Below are 15020 nucleotides of genomic sequence, written 5' to 3' on the forward strand. Positions count from 1 at the left end.
CTGGGTTGTGGCAGGAATATTGATCAATCAATTATGATTTTGCCTAGTGACTAGAAAGTGGATGAATGTTACTTGCGTACTGTTCTTCTGCCAATTAGGTCATGTGCAAGTTTCATGCCGTGTATATTTCATTGTAACTTTTTTCTCTTTTAAATCTGTCTCCTTATACAACTTGACCCCCTCCCCCACCCCATCATCACCTGTCCCATATGCAAATCTATGGATCACCGCCCCACTCTTTAACTATCTATTTACTGATCAAGTGAATGTGTCTCATTTTCTATCAGCTACAGCTCAGATCTCACATTATTATACAATTGCTGATTGTATCTCACCACTAGTCTGATTGAATTCACAATTCCTGGTCAGTCCTGTTCCCTGACCTCTAATAACCTTTAGGGCCAGTTCACACTACATGTGTTTCAGTTGCTTTTTCAGCATCACAAACGCACAGAAAGAAGGTTATATGGTTGTCAATGTCATAGTTCACATCAGCGCTGCATTGTTTCTGCACAGAACTGTACTGGAACACATTGAAACGTCCTTGAATGTACTAAAACGCACATGTCCCTAACTACATTGAATACAAAGAAAATAGAAAAAAATAAGTGGAAGGGATACAAAAATGCAATGTAAACATGTCCAAAACGCATCCAAAATGTACTGGAACACACTAAACATGCATGCCAAAAGGGCATGAAAAAACCCCATCAGGAACACATCTAGACTGTTTCTATAGTGTGAACCAGCCCTTAGGACTTGTTCACACCATTGGTGGTGCAGAAACGCATGCAAGAACACACATTTTCCAGCACAGCAAAGAAATGCAATGCCCTATGTAGATGTGCGCAGGTACCATGATGAAAACGTTGTTGCACCTACACACGTCTATTAAAAACAGCCCCATTCACAGCCACAAATACGCATGGCACCACACTATTGTGCGGTTAGGTGCGACACACTTGGAAAATAACATAAAAATAAGCCAACATGGCTAAAACATATCTTGAAAATATGGGGACTCTGATATCCGGCGACAGTCCGTTCACGAACGAGAAGCAATTTTGCACCCTAAAACCAACATAGAGGAAAGGGATGGTCAAATTGCTGTGCTGCTTCCAAACCACCTCTGGCATTCCAGGGTCATTATGCAGGTCCTCGATGCCAGTTCTTGCCTGCGGCCACAAAATATCCACTGGCCACAAGTGAAGGTGAGTGGAGGACGTGAAGGTGGATTTCTACCAGCTTCAACCGCAAGCAGTACCACTCCTGAAAAATGAGAGCAAATAATCATTGACACGTCATCATGACAGTCAATTCTCAGTGCAGGCTATCTAGAGTGTCTTTCCTTTTTAACCATTTCAAGAGTTCAAGGAAACATTCTTGGAGCATCTACTGTGTTTGGAAAGGCCAAAGGCCCCCCCCTCCCCCAGGCACACTAATGCTTATGCAGGCCATAGACGGGGAGAAAAACAGCCGATTTTTCTTTTAAAAAATGAAAAATCGGTTGTTCAAGCGGCCGACGTTACCAGCAATGGTAAAAAAAAAAATCGGCCGATTTTCATCCCGTCTACAGCCGGCAAAAAGTGTCCCTGCAGAGAGCTCCGCTATTTCTTTGACAGTTCTTTGACATTTATAGCGGTTGCAACAATGTATTTGTATCCATTTCGGATACAAATGTTTTTATTCGGAAACAAATAGATACAATGTTGCAACCGCTGTAAATGTCAAGGAACTGTCAAAGAAATAGCGGAGCTCTCTGCAGGGACACTTTTTGCCATACTGGAATTCCTCTCATTTTTCATCCTTCTTCTTCCTCTTCTTCTTCCTCTTCTTCTTCATCATCATCCTCTTCTTCCTCTTCATCATCTTCTTCTTCTTCTTCATTATCATCATCCTCTTCTTCATCATCTTCATCATCATCATCCTCTTCTTCTTTTTCTTCTTTTTGTCTTCCTCTTGCAGGTCACTGCTCATGTGCAGATTTTTTATCAGTAAAAAAATCGGCCGATTTGCCCATCATTGCCGCGAAAATCGGCCGATCGGCAAATTCGGCCGTTTTTTTCCAACTTTACCAAAAAAAAAAATCTGCCAAAATACCGAAAAACGGCCGAACAAATAGCCCACTAACGATCCGAAAATCGGCCGATTTTATTTTCGGCCGAAAAATCGGCCGATTTTCGACCCATCTATGGCCTGCATGAGATATGGTGTGGCCCTAGGGTCAATGTGTGTTTAGAATACTTCCAAAATGCACATACAAAAACACTACATCCAAATGCATGTTGCATTTCTATAGCATGTTAAACAGAAGAATAACGCACTTCCATAATGTTAACATGCGCAAGTAAAAATAGACAAAATCCACATCCTTTTATTCTGGCTTCACATACATGCATTGTGGTCTAACACCGCACTCCTGGGCAAATCACATGCAATTTGTGTGCGTTGCAATTAGAGACAAACATTTTGCACACCTCAAATTGCACCGCATCCGGGCCAAAAATGTGCAGGACCCTTTTTCAGGGTATGCACATGGGTGTGAATAGGCATGCCATCCAATTTGGCAAATCGCAATACGCTTTGTGTACCAATATTGGTGTGTTGGTAACTTCACCTAGAAAGCCGCAGCAGGTGGCATGAAGGGGTTGCGGTTGTGATGCGGTGCAGCGCTTGCACAGAAAACACTGCAAATTTCACATCGCATCTGTGTGACACCAGAATGTGCCAATATGTGGCTTGACAAAGCACAGTGGTCAGTGCAGATTATTTTCAATCCATGTTTTTTTACACTTTTCATTCACTGGTTTAACTCAGGTGATCATTAATCACAATTATCTCCGGAGATCACATGCAGCCCCTCAACCATCTACACATATCTCTGGAAATCTATACAGATCTCCTTGAAAAAAAGTCTCCTCTCCTCTTCGGAAAACAATTGTCCTCCACCTCATAAACAGGGGGACAGAGAAGACTTCTCCTTGATAACTAAAATCAGATGAATTATCTGTGCTTAATAAACATACACCAATACTGCAAATGCATTGTACTGTCCAAGGCATTGCACACGAACGCATTGCACACTAGAAATGTCAAATGCGTTAGTGTGTACAGTGCATGAGTGTAAAATGCTTTAGTGCACACTGCAGTGTACAACGCATTGCACACTGTAATACTCTGTACAAAGTAATACCGTGTACACCCACACATTGTAGACTGTAATGCACTGTACTCTGTCATGCAGGATGGAGCAACGCATTGCACACTGTGATACCGTGTACACCCACACATTGTAGACTGTAATGCACTGTACACTGTCATGCAGGCTGGAGCTACGCATTGCACACTGTGATACGCTGTCCACTGTCATGCAGAATCCAGCAACGCATTGCACACTGTTATACCATGTACACCAACACATTGTAGAATGTAATGCATTATACGCAGTATACATGTCCAGATATTCAAAGATTAGCCATGAAGGCCTAGCTGGTTACCTATTTGGCGACCGCAGATAGCCGAATAACGCTACACTGCATCCAGGCAGCTCTGGGAGGGTGTCATATGACATCCTGGCAGAACGCGCTCTCCATGATTGCTGTGTCCTAAGGACACAGCTGATCACGTGATGTGGTAAAGACCAATCACAGCGGCTTTTTACCATGTGATCAGCCATGTCCAATGACACGCTGATCACCGGGAAATGCATTTGCAGGGTCTTGGCTGCACTTTCATCACGCTGTCAGAATGTGTGGAAAGTACTGCCGAGAACCAGCAGTTATCAAAGCAGGGGTCAGCCCCGATGATCAGTGCCCACCAGTGCCACCCAACAGTTCCGCCCACCTGTGGCCAGCAGTGCCACCTCATCAACGCACATCAGTGTTGCTAAATTACCAGTTTACCAAATGTTATAATATAAACAGACTTTTATTCATTATGAGCTATTTTGTGGTTTATCGAGCAAAAAGTGAAACTCACAGCAGCAAGTCAATACCACCCAAAGAAAGCTCTATTTATCTGAAAAAACTGATACAAATTTAAGATGGGTACAATGTGGCATGACTGCACAATTGTCATTCAAAGGGTAACAGTGCAGAAAGATGAAAATTGGCCAGGACAGGAAGGGGGTATGAGTACCCAGTAGGCAAGTGGTTAATATAATTGACCCATCAATACCCAGGAGCTAATGTACAGATAAGTAGCATGTGCACCAAGTGAGATTCTGCTAGGCCCCACCCACAAAATTACAATTACTTGTCCCTCACATGTTATAAACATATTTGCAATGGCCACAGTTACTTTACATATAAGGATCATCTCCTCAGTTGAGAACTGTGCTCTCGCCATGTCCAAATGCCAATAAAGTTATCAAAATTTTCAACCAACACAAAACCTCCAACCACTTCTCATCCACTTACACTCCCAACAACCACTTCCGGGTGCGCGCGCACCAGATGACGGACTTCCAGGAGGATAGCTGCTCGTGCGCCATGGGGGACACCTGTTTGGCGTTTATTTGTGCACGATCGCGCATATCTATGCACGATCGCTCATTTCTATGCACGGCTATGATAGCTTTCGCGAATGTGTGTTTTAGTGATTTTTTTCTTTTTAAACCTTGGCTAATATATATTTGTTGCCAAAGGCCAAAAATCAACACACAGTGGGGACTATTTTATTACTGTAAATCAAATTGTAGAAAACCTGTAGCTGGCTGCACAGTGAATGTGACATATTCATTAGTACATAACAATATTGTGGTGCAAGCAGGTTTTTTATTTTTTTGTTTGGTTTTGAAAAAGCCAGTTTGCACCCACTTGCATATTCACGCTCTTACAAGCTACATTTGAGCAGATTATATAAGTATACAAAGTAACTATTAAGGTTGTTCATATATTGAACATAAAATAAACACAAAAACATCGGTGAAACATTTATTGATCAAATATATCTTCATTTATTTGGTCAGCAGGAACAAGTAGGTACAGTCAATATCTTGGTGAGTCACAAAAATAGGATTGATGTGGCAAAAATAAAACACTCCTGCTCATAAGAGCTTACAATCTAAAGATACTTCTAATGAACTGTGTGTGCTCAGGTTATAGCAGGAAACAAAGGGGAAGATGAATCAAGTAACATTTTCGTGCAAATAAGGTTTACTTACACAAACATTTAGTATAAAGATCCATTCACAAAAAAAGTCTACACATCAAAATATAAAGAAAACAAGACATATGTGAAAAACCCCTCCCACCTCTACAAATCCCCTACACATACATTTGTCAGCAGGTTTGTAAGAAAAAAGCATTTGAGTCTAAATAAGCAAGCAAAATTAAAACAAGAGCAGATTTTAAACAAAACGATTGACATGTGTGAGGCTTTCAATGCAAAGAGAAAAAACACAATCATTGTGCAATAACACACAAACACTTTACAAGGCCAAAAATATGCAAACATTTCCAGCCCACTTCCAAACACAGCCTGAGTGGTGTCTGGGGCAATTCAGCACAAAATCTCTTCCTCCCCCAAACCACTACAAGCAAGGACTTAGTCACAAACCACCCGGCCTAGTAACAGGCCAAATCACTCCCTACTGCACATCTTTATATAAGCTAGGTTGTATTTGGAGCGTGCCAAACAAGGCCCCACACCCAATGAAGCCACACCCACCACTGACCTTAGTTTGGTCAGTGAAAGTGTTTTCACCTGATGAATCCGCGTCCTACCTGCATTAACCCTTGGTATACAGGCCCCACAAATCAGAAAGATATATACAGTGAAATGTACGTGTGCAGCATACAACAGAACATTGAGCAGGGATGTGAAAGGGAACCCCAATTGGAACCTTTATTGCTACTATGGTCACAATTCCCTCCAGATTCTCGCATGAGTTAAGACAGTCACATGACCACATCTTGTATGCAATACTGAAAATGACAAATCGATTTGACTAGTATGGTGAATTTCCCATCAATTGGTAAAACACTCCAGAAATCAAACATCACCAAACATTACACTCTGGGCAAAGCTGATTTACAAATCATGCAACTTACAGTAAAGTTGACCATTTCAATGCAATTTTCAAGACATCTGACACAGATCTCTATGCAAATTGCCACTAAAGTAGTACATGTACTACTATAGAAATCAGTGTTTGAAACGCACCCATGTGGTCACTCTAATAGCAGACAATAGGGTGCGACTTTGCAGACGATTTACAGCTTGCATGTTGTGCAAATCACATGCCAAGTCCCACTCAATGTGCACGCTATTGGAGCGTTCATATTGTTGTGGTTCAAACTTGGTAGGAGCCGCAAGTAATAATAGAGTAATGAATACACTACTTTTCATGCAATTTGCTGAGAGATCGATGTCGAATGTCTTGCAAATTGCACTTGAAATCACCATGTACCCCGACTTTGAAATCATGCAACTTCTATGCAAGTCACATGATGTGACTGTGGTGTCAATAACACCACTTAGAAATCTGCTTTAATGTGACCGGGTAGCCCCCAGTAACATTGTTTGCGATTGCCATGCAATTGGCATGACAGGCGACTTGCAAATCGTAGACCAAGTCGCACCCTATTGGCCACTGTAGGCTCTGTTCACATCCAATTGGATTGTGAACTCGTGCAACTTCACTGTAAGTTGGACAATTGCCGCATCGGATTAGATGTGACAGTGGTGTTGGCCCCCAGTAACATTGGGTGCAATTTGCCATGCAGAGAGCAAGCTGCTGGCCATGCCAATCACATGACAAGTCACATCCAGGGTGTGCAATTTCAGGTGCGATTTGTGCATTGACATCGTACCTGATATTGGATATAATGAATGTGAGTGTATTAACATACACCATTTGTTGCAGCGAGAGTTCAAAGGTATTTGAGAATTGTGGCCATTTATTAGCAATTTAACATCTAGACTCAAATAGAAATCGCAATGCTACACACAATTGAAAACACAACTAGTTAGTAATTCTCTAGAAAACACAGTAAAATTGGCAACTTAAAGAGTAATTTTCAATTGCATATAGTGTGAGCGAAGCAGGAAAATCAACAAAGGAAATAAATCTTTGAAGACGTGCGGTACCTGCCTGCTGGGATAAGGGTCTGCTATGCATTTGGGGGAAAAATGCACGCCAGGATTTGTGACAAGTTTGATGTGTGGATTCACCAACCAAGTCTTTTCTCTCTCGTTCACTCTTCTGAATGTCTCTCTTTATCACTCTTCAGTATGTATCTCTTGCTCACTCTTCTTTGTCTCACTGGCTCGCTCTTCTCTCTCGCTCACTCTTCTGAATGTCTCTCTTTATCACTCTTCATATGTATCTCTCGCTCACTCTTCTTCGTCTCACTCTTCTCTCTCTCTGTCAGCTCTTTGCTTGCCAAATCCTTCACAAAAGTGGGTGGAGTGTAAACCATCATTATCAAATAATTCAGGCCCTTATCTTATCCCATTGTATGACATTCACATAAGGTGCAGCTTTGAAGGTGTTTCAACAGACAAGGCCTCATTCTAATTCACATTTTAGGGATCATTTAGACAGAATGCAAAGATGTTGCCAGAACATGTATGTGAAGACAGCCACACACGGAGATCATGCTACTACCTCGCCGGGGTTGGGATTCGAACCGACAACCCTAGAGTTGTAAGGCAGCAGTGCTAACCACTAATCCACGGAGCTACATTGCTAACCCAGCCTGTATTTCTGTGCTGTGAATCAATCCTAGGTCCCTGGGCAAGGTCAGTTTAACTAGCCAGATATCTCCAATGTGACACAAATGTTGTGCTATGTTGCCAATTCAGATGTATGTTGGTTCTATGTATCCCAATACAAAGGATTGCAATACTGATACAGGCGTACCTCGGTTTATTAACGCCTCAGGGAACGTCATATTTGGGGTACAAATGTCAAACCATTTCAGTTAATTGGTCTGTTTACAAATGTTTGAATAATTTGGTATGGGCATGTGGCCTGGTATGGTTCAGGAGGGGGGGAGGCACTCGCTCGTCGTCGTCCCCCCCTTTCCTGACCTGCCGGGCTGCATGCTCGGATAAGTATGTGTTATGGATTTAGGGGGGTACCCCATGCTGTTTTTTATTTAATTTCAGCGTGGAGTTACCCCTTAACATCCATACGAGACCCGAAGGGCTTAGTATGGATGGGAGGGGGGACCCCACGCCAGTTATTTAAAGAACTGTTTATAAATCACTGCAATACTTTGACATTCAACTGTCAGTGGGGAAATCCGCCGACAGCTGAAACATGAGCGCTGCATTGGTTTTCATTACTAAAATGCTGCATGAGTTGATAACATAACTCATGCGGGATTGTAGGAGCGACAGCCATGAGTTAATGTTTCATCTGTCAGCGGGGTTCCCCACTGACAGCTGAATGTAAAATAATTCCCTTTATTGCATAAATAATAAAAAAAAAGCGTGGGGTCCCCCCTCCCATCTGTACCAAGCCCTTCGGATCTGGTATGAATATCATCCGGGGACATCATCCCAGTGACCCGCCCCATGTCACATGCTTGCTGTTCCCGGCTGGCCCCGCCCATACCTATATAAGAACTGTCAGCTAGGTTTTTCTTCACTAGGCTGGAAGCCTCGGACGGGAGCGGAACCTTTTTTTTTTTTTCCTTTTTTCGGGTCGCCGCCGCCGCGATTGACGTTGGATCTACTTCGGGGGACATTGTTTTAATAAAGGACTTGTCAAAGACCCTGTACTGTGTTTTTTTTACACCACACTTAGTTTTTTTGTGAATGAGTCTGTGGACCGTGTACCGCAGAATCATTCACGTAGGGGGGGGACCGGGATCTGGGGGCCCCCTTGTTAAAGGGGGCTTCCAGATTCTGATAAGCCCCCGCCCGCAGACCCCCACAACCACCGGCCAGGGTTGTGGGGAAGAGGCCCTTGTCCTCATCAACATGGGGACAAGGTGCTTTGGGGGGGGAGCCCCCCTGCCCCAAAGCACCCCCCCCATGTTGAGGGCATGTGGCCTGGTATGGTTCAGGAGGGGGGGGGCGCTCGCTCGTCCCCCCCCCCCTTTCCTGACCTGCCGGGCTGCATGCTCGGATAAAGGTCTGGTATGGATATTGAGGGGGACCCACGCTGTTTTTTTTTTAAATTTCAGCATGGAGTTCCCCCTTAATATCCATACCAGACCTGAAGGGCTTGGTATGGATGAGAGGGGGGACCCACGCTGTTTTTTTTTTTTTTTTTTTTATTGCGGACCTTTATTTTTACATTCAGCTTTCAAAATAAATTTTATCTAGACCTTCAAAATAAGTAAAATCATAACAGAAATAATTATAAAGGATAAGAAACAAAAATATAATCACTAAAACGAAGGAAATCTAATTAGATTACATGAAGATATGCTTAATGCTGTTTATTAAACACAGTAGTCGCGACCGAGTGCCGGCTGTCAGAGGAATCCACAATCAGATTCACTATTAGTCAGTGGCTAAAAAGCAAACGCCCATGGCAGAGGACTAAAAGGTGTTCTGCACATGCTCAGTTCTATCTGCCAAAGACACTGCACGGGCATCTAGATTTTTACTGTGTCGATTTCCTTGAGAAAAACGATTTTTAACACATTCTTAATTTTTTTGGAAATAGCAGATATTGTTTAAAGTGAAGTCCTGATATTTGGCAAAGCAAATTTCTAAGTGAACATGTCTCTACAGTGATTTTTCATGGTGTTAGACGTGCTTCTTAGCAAGTCTGCTTTTGTGAGTCTGATTCCGGGCGTGTGTCTTTTTGTGAATTAGATTGGGCGTCTGCTTATGGGCTCTGCTCAATAGTGAATTAGGTTGCAGGGTCAAAAATGGACGGACGCCCATGAAAATTGGGCTTAAGCCCATAAATATGCGCCCACGCCCAATAGTGAATCAGGGCCATGGTGTCTGAGCTTACGCAGGGATAATGTTCTCCTCCATCAGGTAACATTATTGGGGCAAACACTGCATTCTGGGAGGAGGTCTGATGCTCCCCCAGAACCCCTGGCTATTCCTAGGGCTAAGATGGAGCAACAGAGTAGTAAGGGAGTGAACGGGAGGTATCAACAGGCGGAGGGGGGGTTGTTCTCCTTAAATTACAAAGTAACGTGTGCTAACTACATCTGTTATGGGAACCACCTACAAAGAATGTTCCTTTAAAAGGAAGGGCAGGAGGAGTGACCCAACACTGAGGACAAGGCCTGATCCAGTCTATATATCCCACTCCTTTCCTAAAACATCCAGCCAACTGTGTTTATTTTCTGGTAGCTCTGGTGAGAAATAAAGATATCCAATTGGGTGGCATCACGCAAAAAGCCCCTGCGCTCCCCTTGGCTTTAACCCCTTGCCCTCCAGAGGATTTACCCCCCTTCCTGACCAGGCCCTTTTTTTGATATGGTGCTGTGTTAATTTAACTGACAATTGCGCAGTTATGCAACGCTGCACCCAAATCAAATTTATGTCTTTTTTGTTCCCCACAAATTGACCTTTCTTTTGGTGGTATTTGATCACCTCTGCATTTTTTATTTTTTGCGCTATAAACAAATAGAACGAAAAAAAACAATATTTTTGACTTTTTGCTATAAAACATATCCAATAAAAAAATTTTAAAAGTCAAATTTCAGGCACGATGAAGGGGCCCTACTCGGCCCCAAAATGTTGCACTTTCCTTTGTGATATGATCTTTTTGGAATAAAACCTTTTCAGGACCATGTTGAGATCTGTGGTCTGATGTTTCCAGCCCCAGCTAGTGGTCGCTACAGCACCCTCCATTGATGAGCCATACTTCCAGGAATGTGTGCGAGGGGAATACAGTTATAGATTATAGCGGGACTGCAACGGGCATTCTGACACTGGGTGGGAACTGAGTTGGTGTCACTTACATCCCCAGTGACACCAATACAGTGATCAGTGCTAATAAAAAGCACTGACACTGTACTAATGGCACTGGGCAGGAAGGAGTTAACATCTGGAGTGATCAAAGGGTTAACTGTGTGCTGTGTGTGTTTTACTAGGGAGACATGCTGTGCAGAGAAATACACAGCAGCATGTCCTTCCTGGGAGGAGAGAGACCTGTGTTGTTTACACACAGGTCTCTCCCCTGTCAGCTTTACACGGCAATCGCCGAGTGCCAGTGGGGAGTCTCGAGCCAGGACCCGGTGATTGACATCCCTAGCCACCAATGGCGGCGTGGGTAGGGCGGTGCGGGCACATGCTTCCTACCCGGAAATGCAAATCGCGTATATATATACGTGATAGGGCGAGCGGGGGGGGGGGGGGAATGGTTAAAGAACACTTGGCAGGCACTTCCAGCCTTGGCAATACACAACTGTTGGTTTGGGTTCTTCTGCCTAACTCGCCCCTTTTTCTGCCTGCCCACACAAGCAAGGTGAGTTGGCCCCTCTCCTCTGCTGCCAGTGTTGTAAATACAGAATGCTCCCAGGTGGTTTACAACACTCACAGTTGAGGAGAAGGCATTTAACTTCACAGCCTTGGAACCAGCATGAGGAGCCATCGAAGTTGACATATACACAGCCAGGGCTTTTTAGCCCCAGTCCTGGGTACAGCGAGGTAGGAACACACAGAATTTTGGGTATTTGGGTAATCCTTAATCTAAGTCGTAGAAACTAACAGAAGAACAATCCAATTGTCAGCTGTCTTCATTTCTGTAAACCAGTGGTCTCCAAACTGCTGCCCAGGGGCCAGACGTGGCCTTTTGCTAGCCTTTATTTGGCCTTATTCCTCCCACCAATACAAGGCACTACTCCTCTCACTGACACCAGTGATGGGGCACTATTCCTCTCACTGACACCAGTGATGGGGCACTATTCCTCCCACTGACACCAATGATGGGGCACTACTCCTCTCACTGACACCAGTGATGGGGCACTATTCCTCTCACTGATACCAATGATGGGGCACTATTCCTCTCACTGACACTAATGATGGGGTACTATTCCTCCCACTAATACAGTGATTGGGCACTATTCCTCCCAGTAATACCAACAATGGGGCACTATTCCTTTCACTGACACCAATGATGGAGCACTATTCCTCCCACTGACACCAATGATGGGGCACTATTCCTTCCACTGATACCAACAATGGGGCACTATTCCTTCCACTGATACCAACAATGGGGCACTATACCTTCCATTGACACCAATGATGGGGCACTATTCCTTCCACTGATACCAATGATGGGGCACTATTCCTCTCACTGACACCAATGATGGGGTACTATTCCTTCCACTAATACAGTGATTGGGCACTATTCCTCCCACTGATACCAACAATGGAGCACTATTCCTTCCACTGACACCAATGACGGGGCACTATTCCTCCAATTGACACCAATGATGGTGCACTATTCCTCCCACTGACAACCAATGATGGAGTCACAGACTGCTTCCCAATGCTGACACTGGGGAAGAACCAGCCTGTAAACTTCTTGACAACGTTGCACACAGTTTACACAGGAACATTAAGATTTCTGGAGATGGACTTGTAACCCTGGGATTGTCCATGTTTTTCCACCATTTTTTCTTCTCTAATCCTCAGACAATTCTTTGCTGCTCTGTGGCACACAGAGACACACAACAGAAAGGTTGAGTTAACGTTTCACCATTTTAACTGGTTGTAATTTCTGTGTTAATTGAAATAGGTGAGTTTAAAGAATGCCCCCACAGCTCTTTTTAAACCCTAGGGCAGGGGTGTCAAACTGGCGGCCCTCCAGCTGTTGCCAAACTACAACTCCCATGAGGCACTGCAAGGCTGACAGTCACAAGCATGACTCCCAAAGACAGAGGCATGATGGGACTTGTAGTTTGGCAACAGCTGGAGGGCTACCAGTTTGACATCCCTGCCCTAGGGCATTCAGAGGTCCTTCACTTGTGCTTCCAAGTCTACGTATCTGAAACCCTAGTGCACATGGCTCACGTTACAAGTAAAAAAAAAAATCACAAATGATCAAAATTAGGACTTTTCTGTATAATTTATTGATCAGATTACTTTTAGAAATACAAATCAATGTAGTCCATTAAAAATATACACAAATTGTTTTCTTCAAGAAACATCTACTACATATGTCAGTCTAGAGTCCAAAGGTCAACCTTTGCAGCGTATTCCAGTCTGTGCGAAACTCTTTCAACGATCAGATTTGGTTTACAGCCCACAGCAAGTTAAATGTCAAGGGGGGGTTCCGGGATGTTTGAAGAACCCTCATCTAAAATCAACCAGGACTCAGACTTTGAAGATCTACTGCGGGTGTCTGTTCGACTCCAGCAGCACCTCCCAGTCCATATGACCAAGACTCCTTGCAGTCAAGGGCTTTGGCATCATACAGCCTTCATATCGCCCATGGAAATGAACGGGTCAAGTCAGTCCAGTGGTGACTTCAGAGTGGCAGCGCATTCAAAAAAGTATTCAGACCCACTTCACTTTATTTTCAATTTTGTCATGTTGCAGCCTGATAATAGTTGTTTAAATTCATTTTCTGCTCATTCATCTACGCTCAGGACCCCATAATGACAAAGAGAAAACAGAATTTTAGAAATATTTGTGAATTTATTTAAAAGAAAATTGAAATATGACATGGACTTACGAATTCAGACCCTTTACTCAGTACGTTGTTGAAGCACCTTTGGCGGCAACTACAGCTTCAAACCTTTCTGGGTATGACACGACAAGCTTTGCACTCCTGGATTGGGGGATTTTCTGCCATTCTTCTTTGCAAATCCTCTCAAGCTTAGTCAGGTTGGATGGGGGTCGTCGGTGGACAGACCTTTTCAGGTCTCTCCAGAGATGTTCAATAGGGTTCAAGTCAGGGCTCTGGGTGGACCACTCTAGGACGTTCACAGAGTTGTCCCTAAGCCACTCCTGTGTTGTTTTTACTGTGCCCTTAGGATCGTTGTCATGTTGGAAGGTGAACCTTCAGCCCAGGCTGAGGTCATGAGCGCTGTCATGTTGGAAGGTGAACCTTCAGCCCTGGCTGAGGTCATGAGCGCTGTCATGTTGGAAGGTGAACCTTCAGCCCAGGCTGAGGTCATTAGCACTGTCATGTTGGAAGGTAAACCTTCAGCCCAGGCTGAGGTCCTGAGCGCTGTCATGTTGGAAGGTGAACCTTCAGCCCATTCTATGGTCCTGAGCGCTGTCATGTTGGAAAGTGAACCTTCAGCCCAGGCTGAGGTCCTGAGCGCTGTCATGTTGGAAGGTGAACCTTCAGCCCATTCTATGGTCCTGAGCGCTGTCATGTTGGAAGGTGAACCTTCAGCCCTGGCTGAGGTCATGAGCGCTGTTATGTTGCAAGGTGAACCTTCAGCCCTGGCTGAGGTCATGAGCGCTGTCATGTTGGAAGGTGAACCTTCAGCCCAGGCTGAGGTCCTGAGCGCTGTCATGTTGGAAGGTGAACCTTCAGCCCAGGCTGAGGTCCTGAGCGCTGTCATGTTGAAAGCTGAACCTTCAGCCCATGCTGAGGTCCTGGGCGCTGAACAATGTTTAGAATTGAGGCTAAACAGTTCAATCTTAGTTTTATCAGACCGGAGAATCTTCTTCCTCAGTTTGAGAGTCTTTCAGGTCCTTTTTTTGCCAACTGCAAGCAGAATATCAAGTGTTTTGAACTGAGGAGAGGCATCTTTCTAGACACTCCGCCATAAAGTCCAGATCGGTGGAGGGCTGCAGTGATGGTTGTTCATCTGGAACTTTGTCCCATCTCCATACAGGATCTCTAGAGCTCAGTCAGAGTGACCATCGGGCTCTTGGTCACCTCCCTTACTAAGGCCATTCTCTCCTGATTGCTCAGTTTGGCTGGGTGGCCAGCTCTTAGAAAAGTCCTGGTTGTGCCAAACTTCTTCCATTTGAGCATTATGGAGGCCACGGTGCTCTTGGGAACCTAAACCTCTTGCCTGCCGCCCTACAGCAGATGTACTGCTACAGGGCAGCACGGCTGCACAAAATCACGTGTATATATACGTGATTTGCATTTCCGGGTAGGGGGCACACAGCCAACAATACCC

General features: G+C 44.3%; 1 protein-coding gene across 1 annotated transcript in view; it reads right to left on the minus strand.

The window, feature by feature from the left end:
* LOC149466215 (uncharacterized) overlaps window positions 1-15020 on the minus strand; it is a 475763-nt gene that overhangs the window by 166434 nt on the left and 294309 nt on the right. The gene's annotated exons all lie outside the window — the stretch shown is intronic.

This window comes from Staurois parvus, unplaced genomic scaffold, assembly GCF_062004578.1.
Source record: "Staurois parvus isolate SC_StPar_1 unplaced genomic scaffold, SC_StPar_1.0 ptg000132l, whole genome shotgun sequence".
Taxonomy (NCBI): domain Eukaryota; kingdom Metazoa; phylum Chordata; class Amphibia; order Anura; family Ranidae; genus Staurois; species Staurois parvus.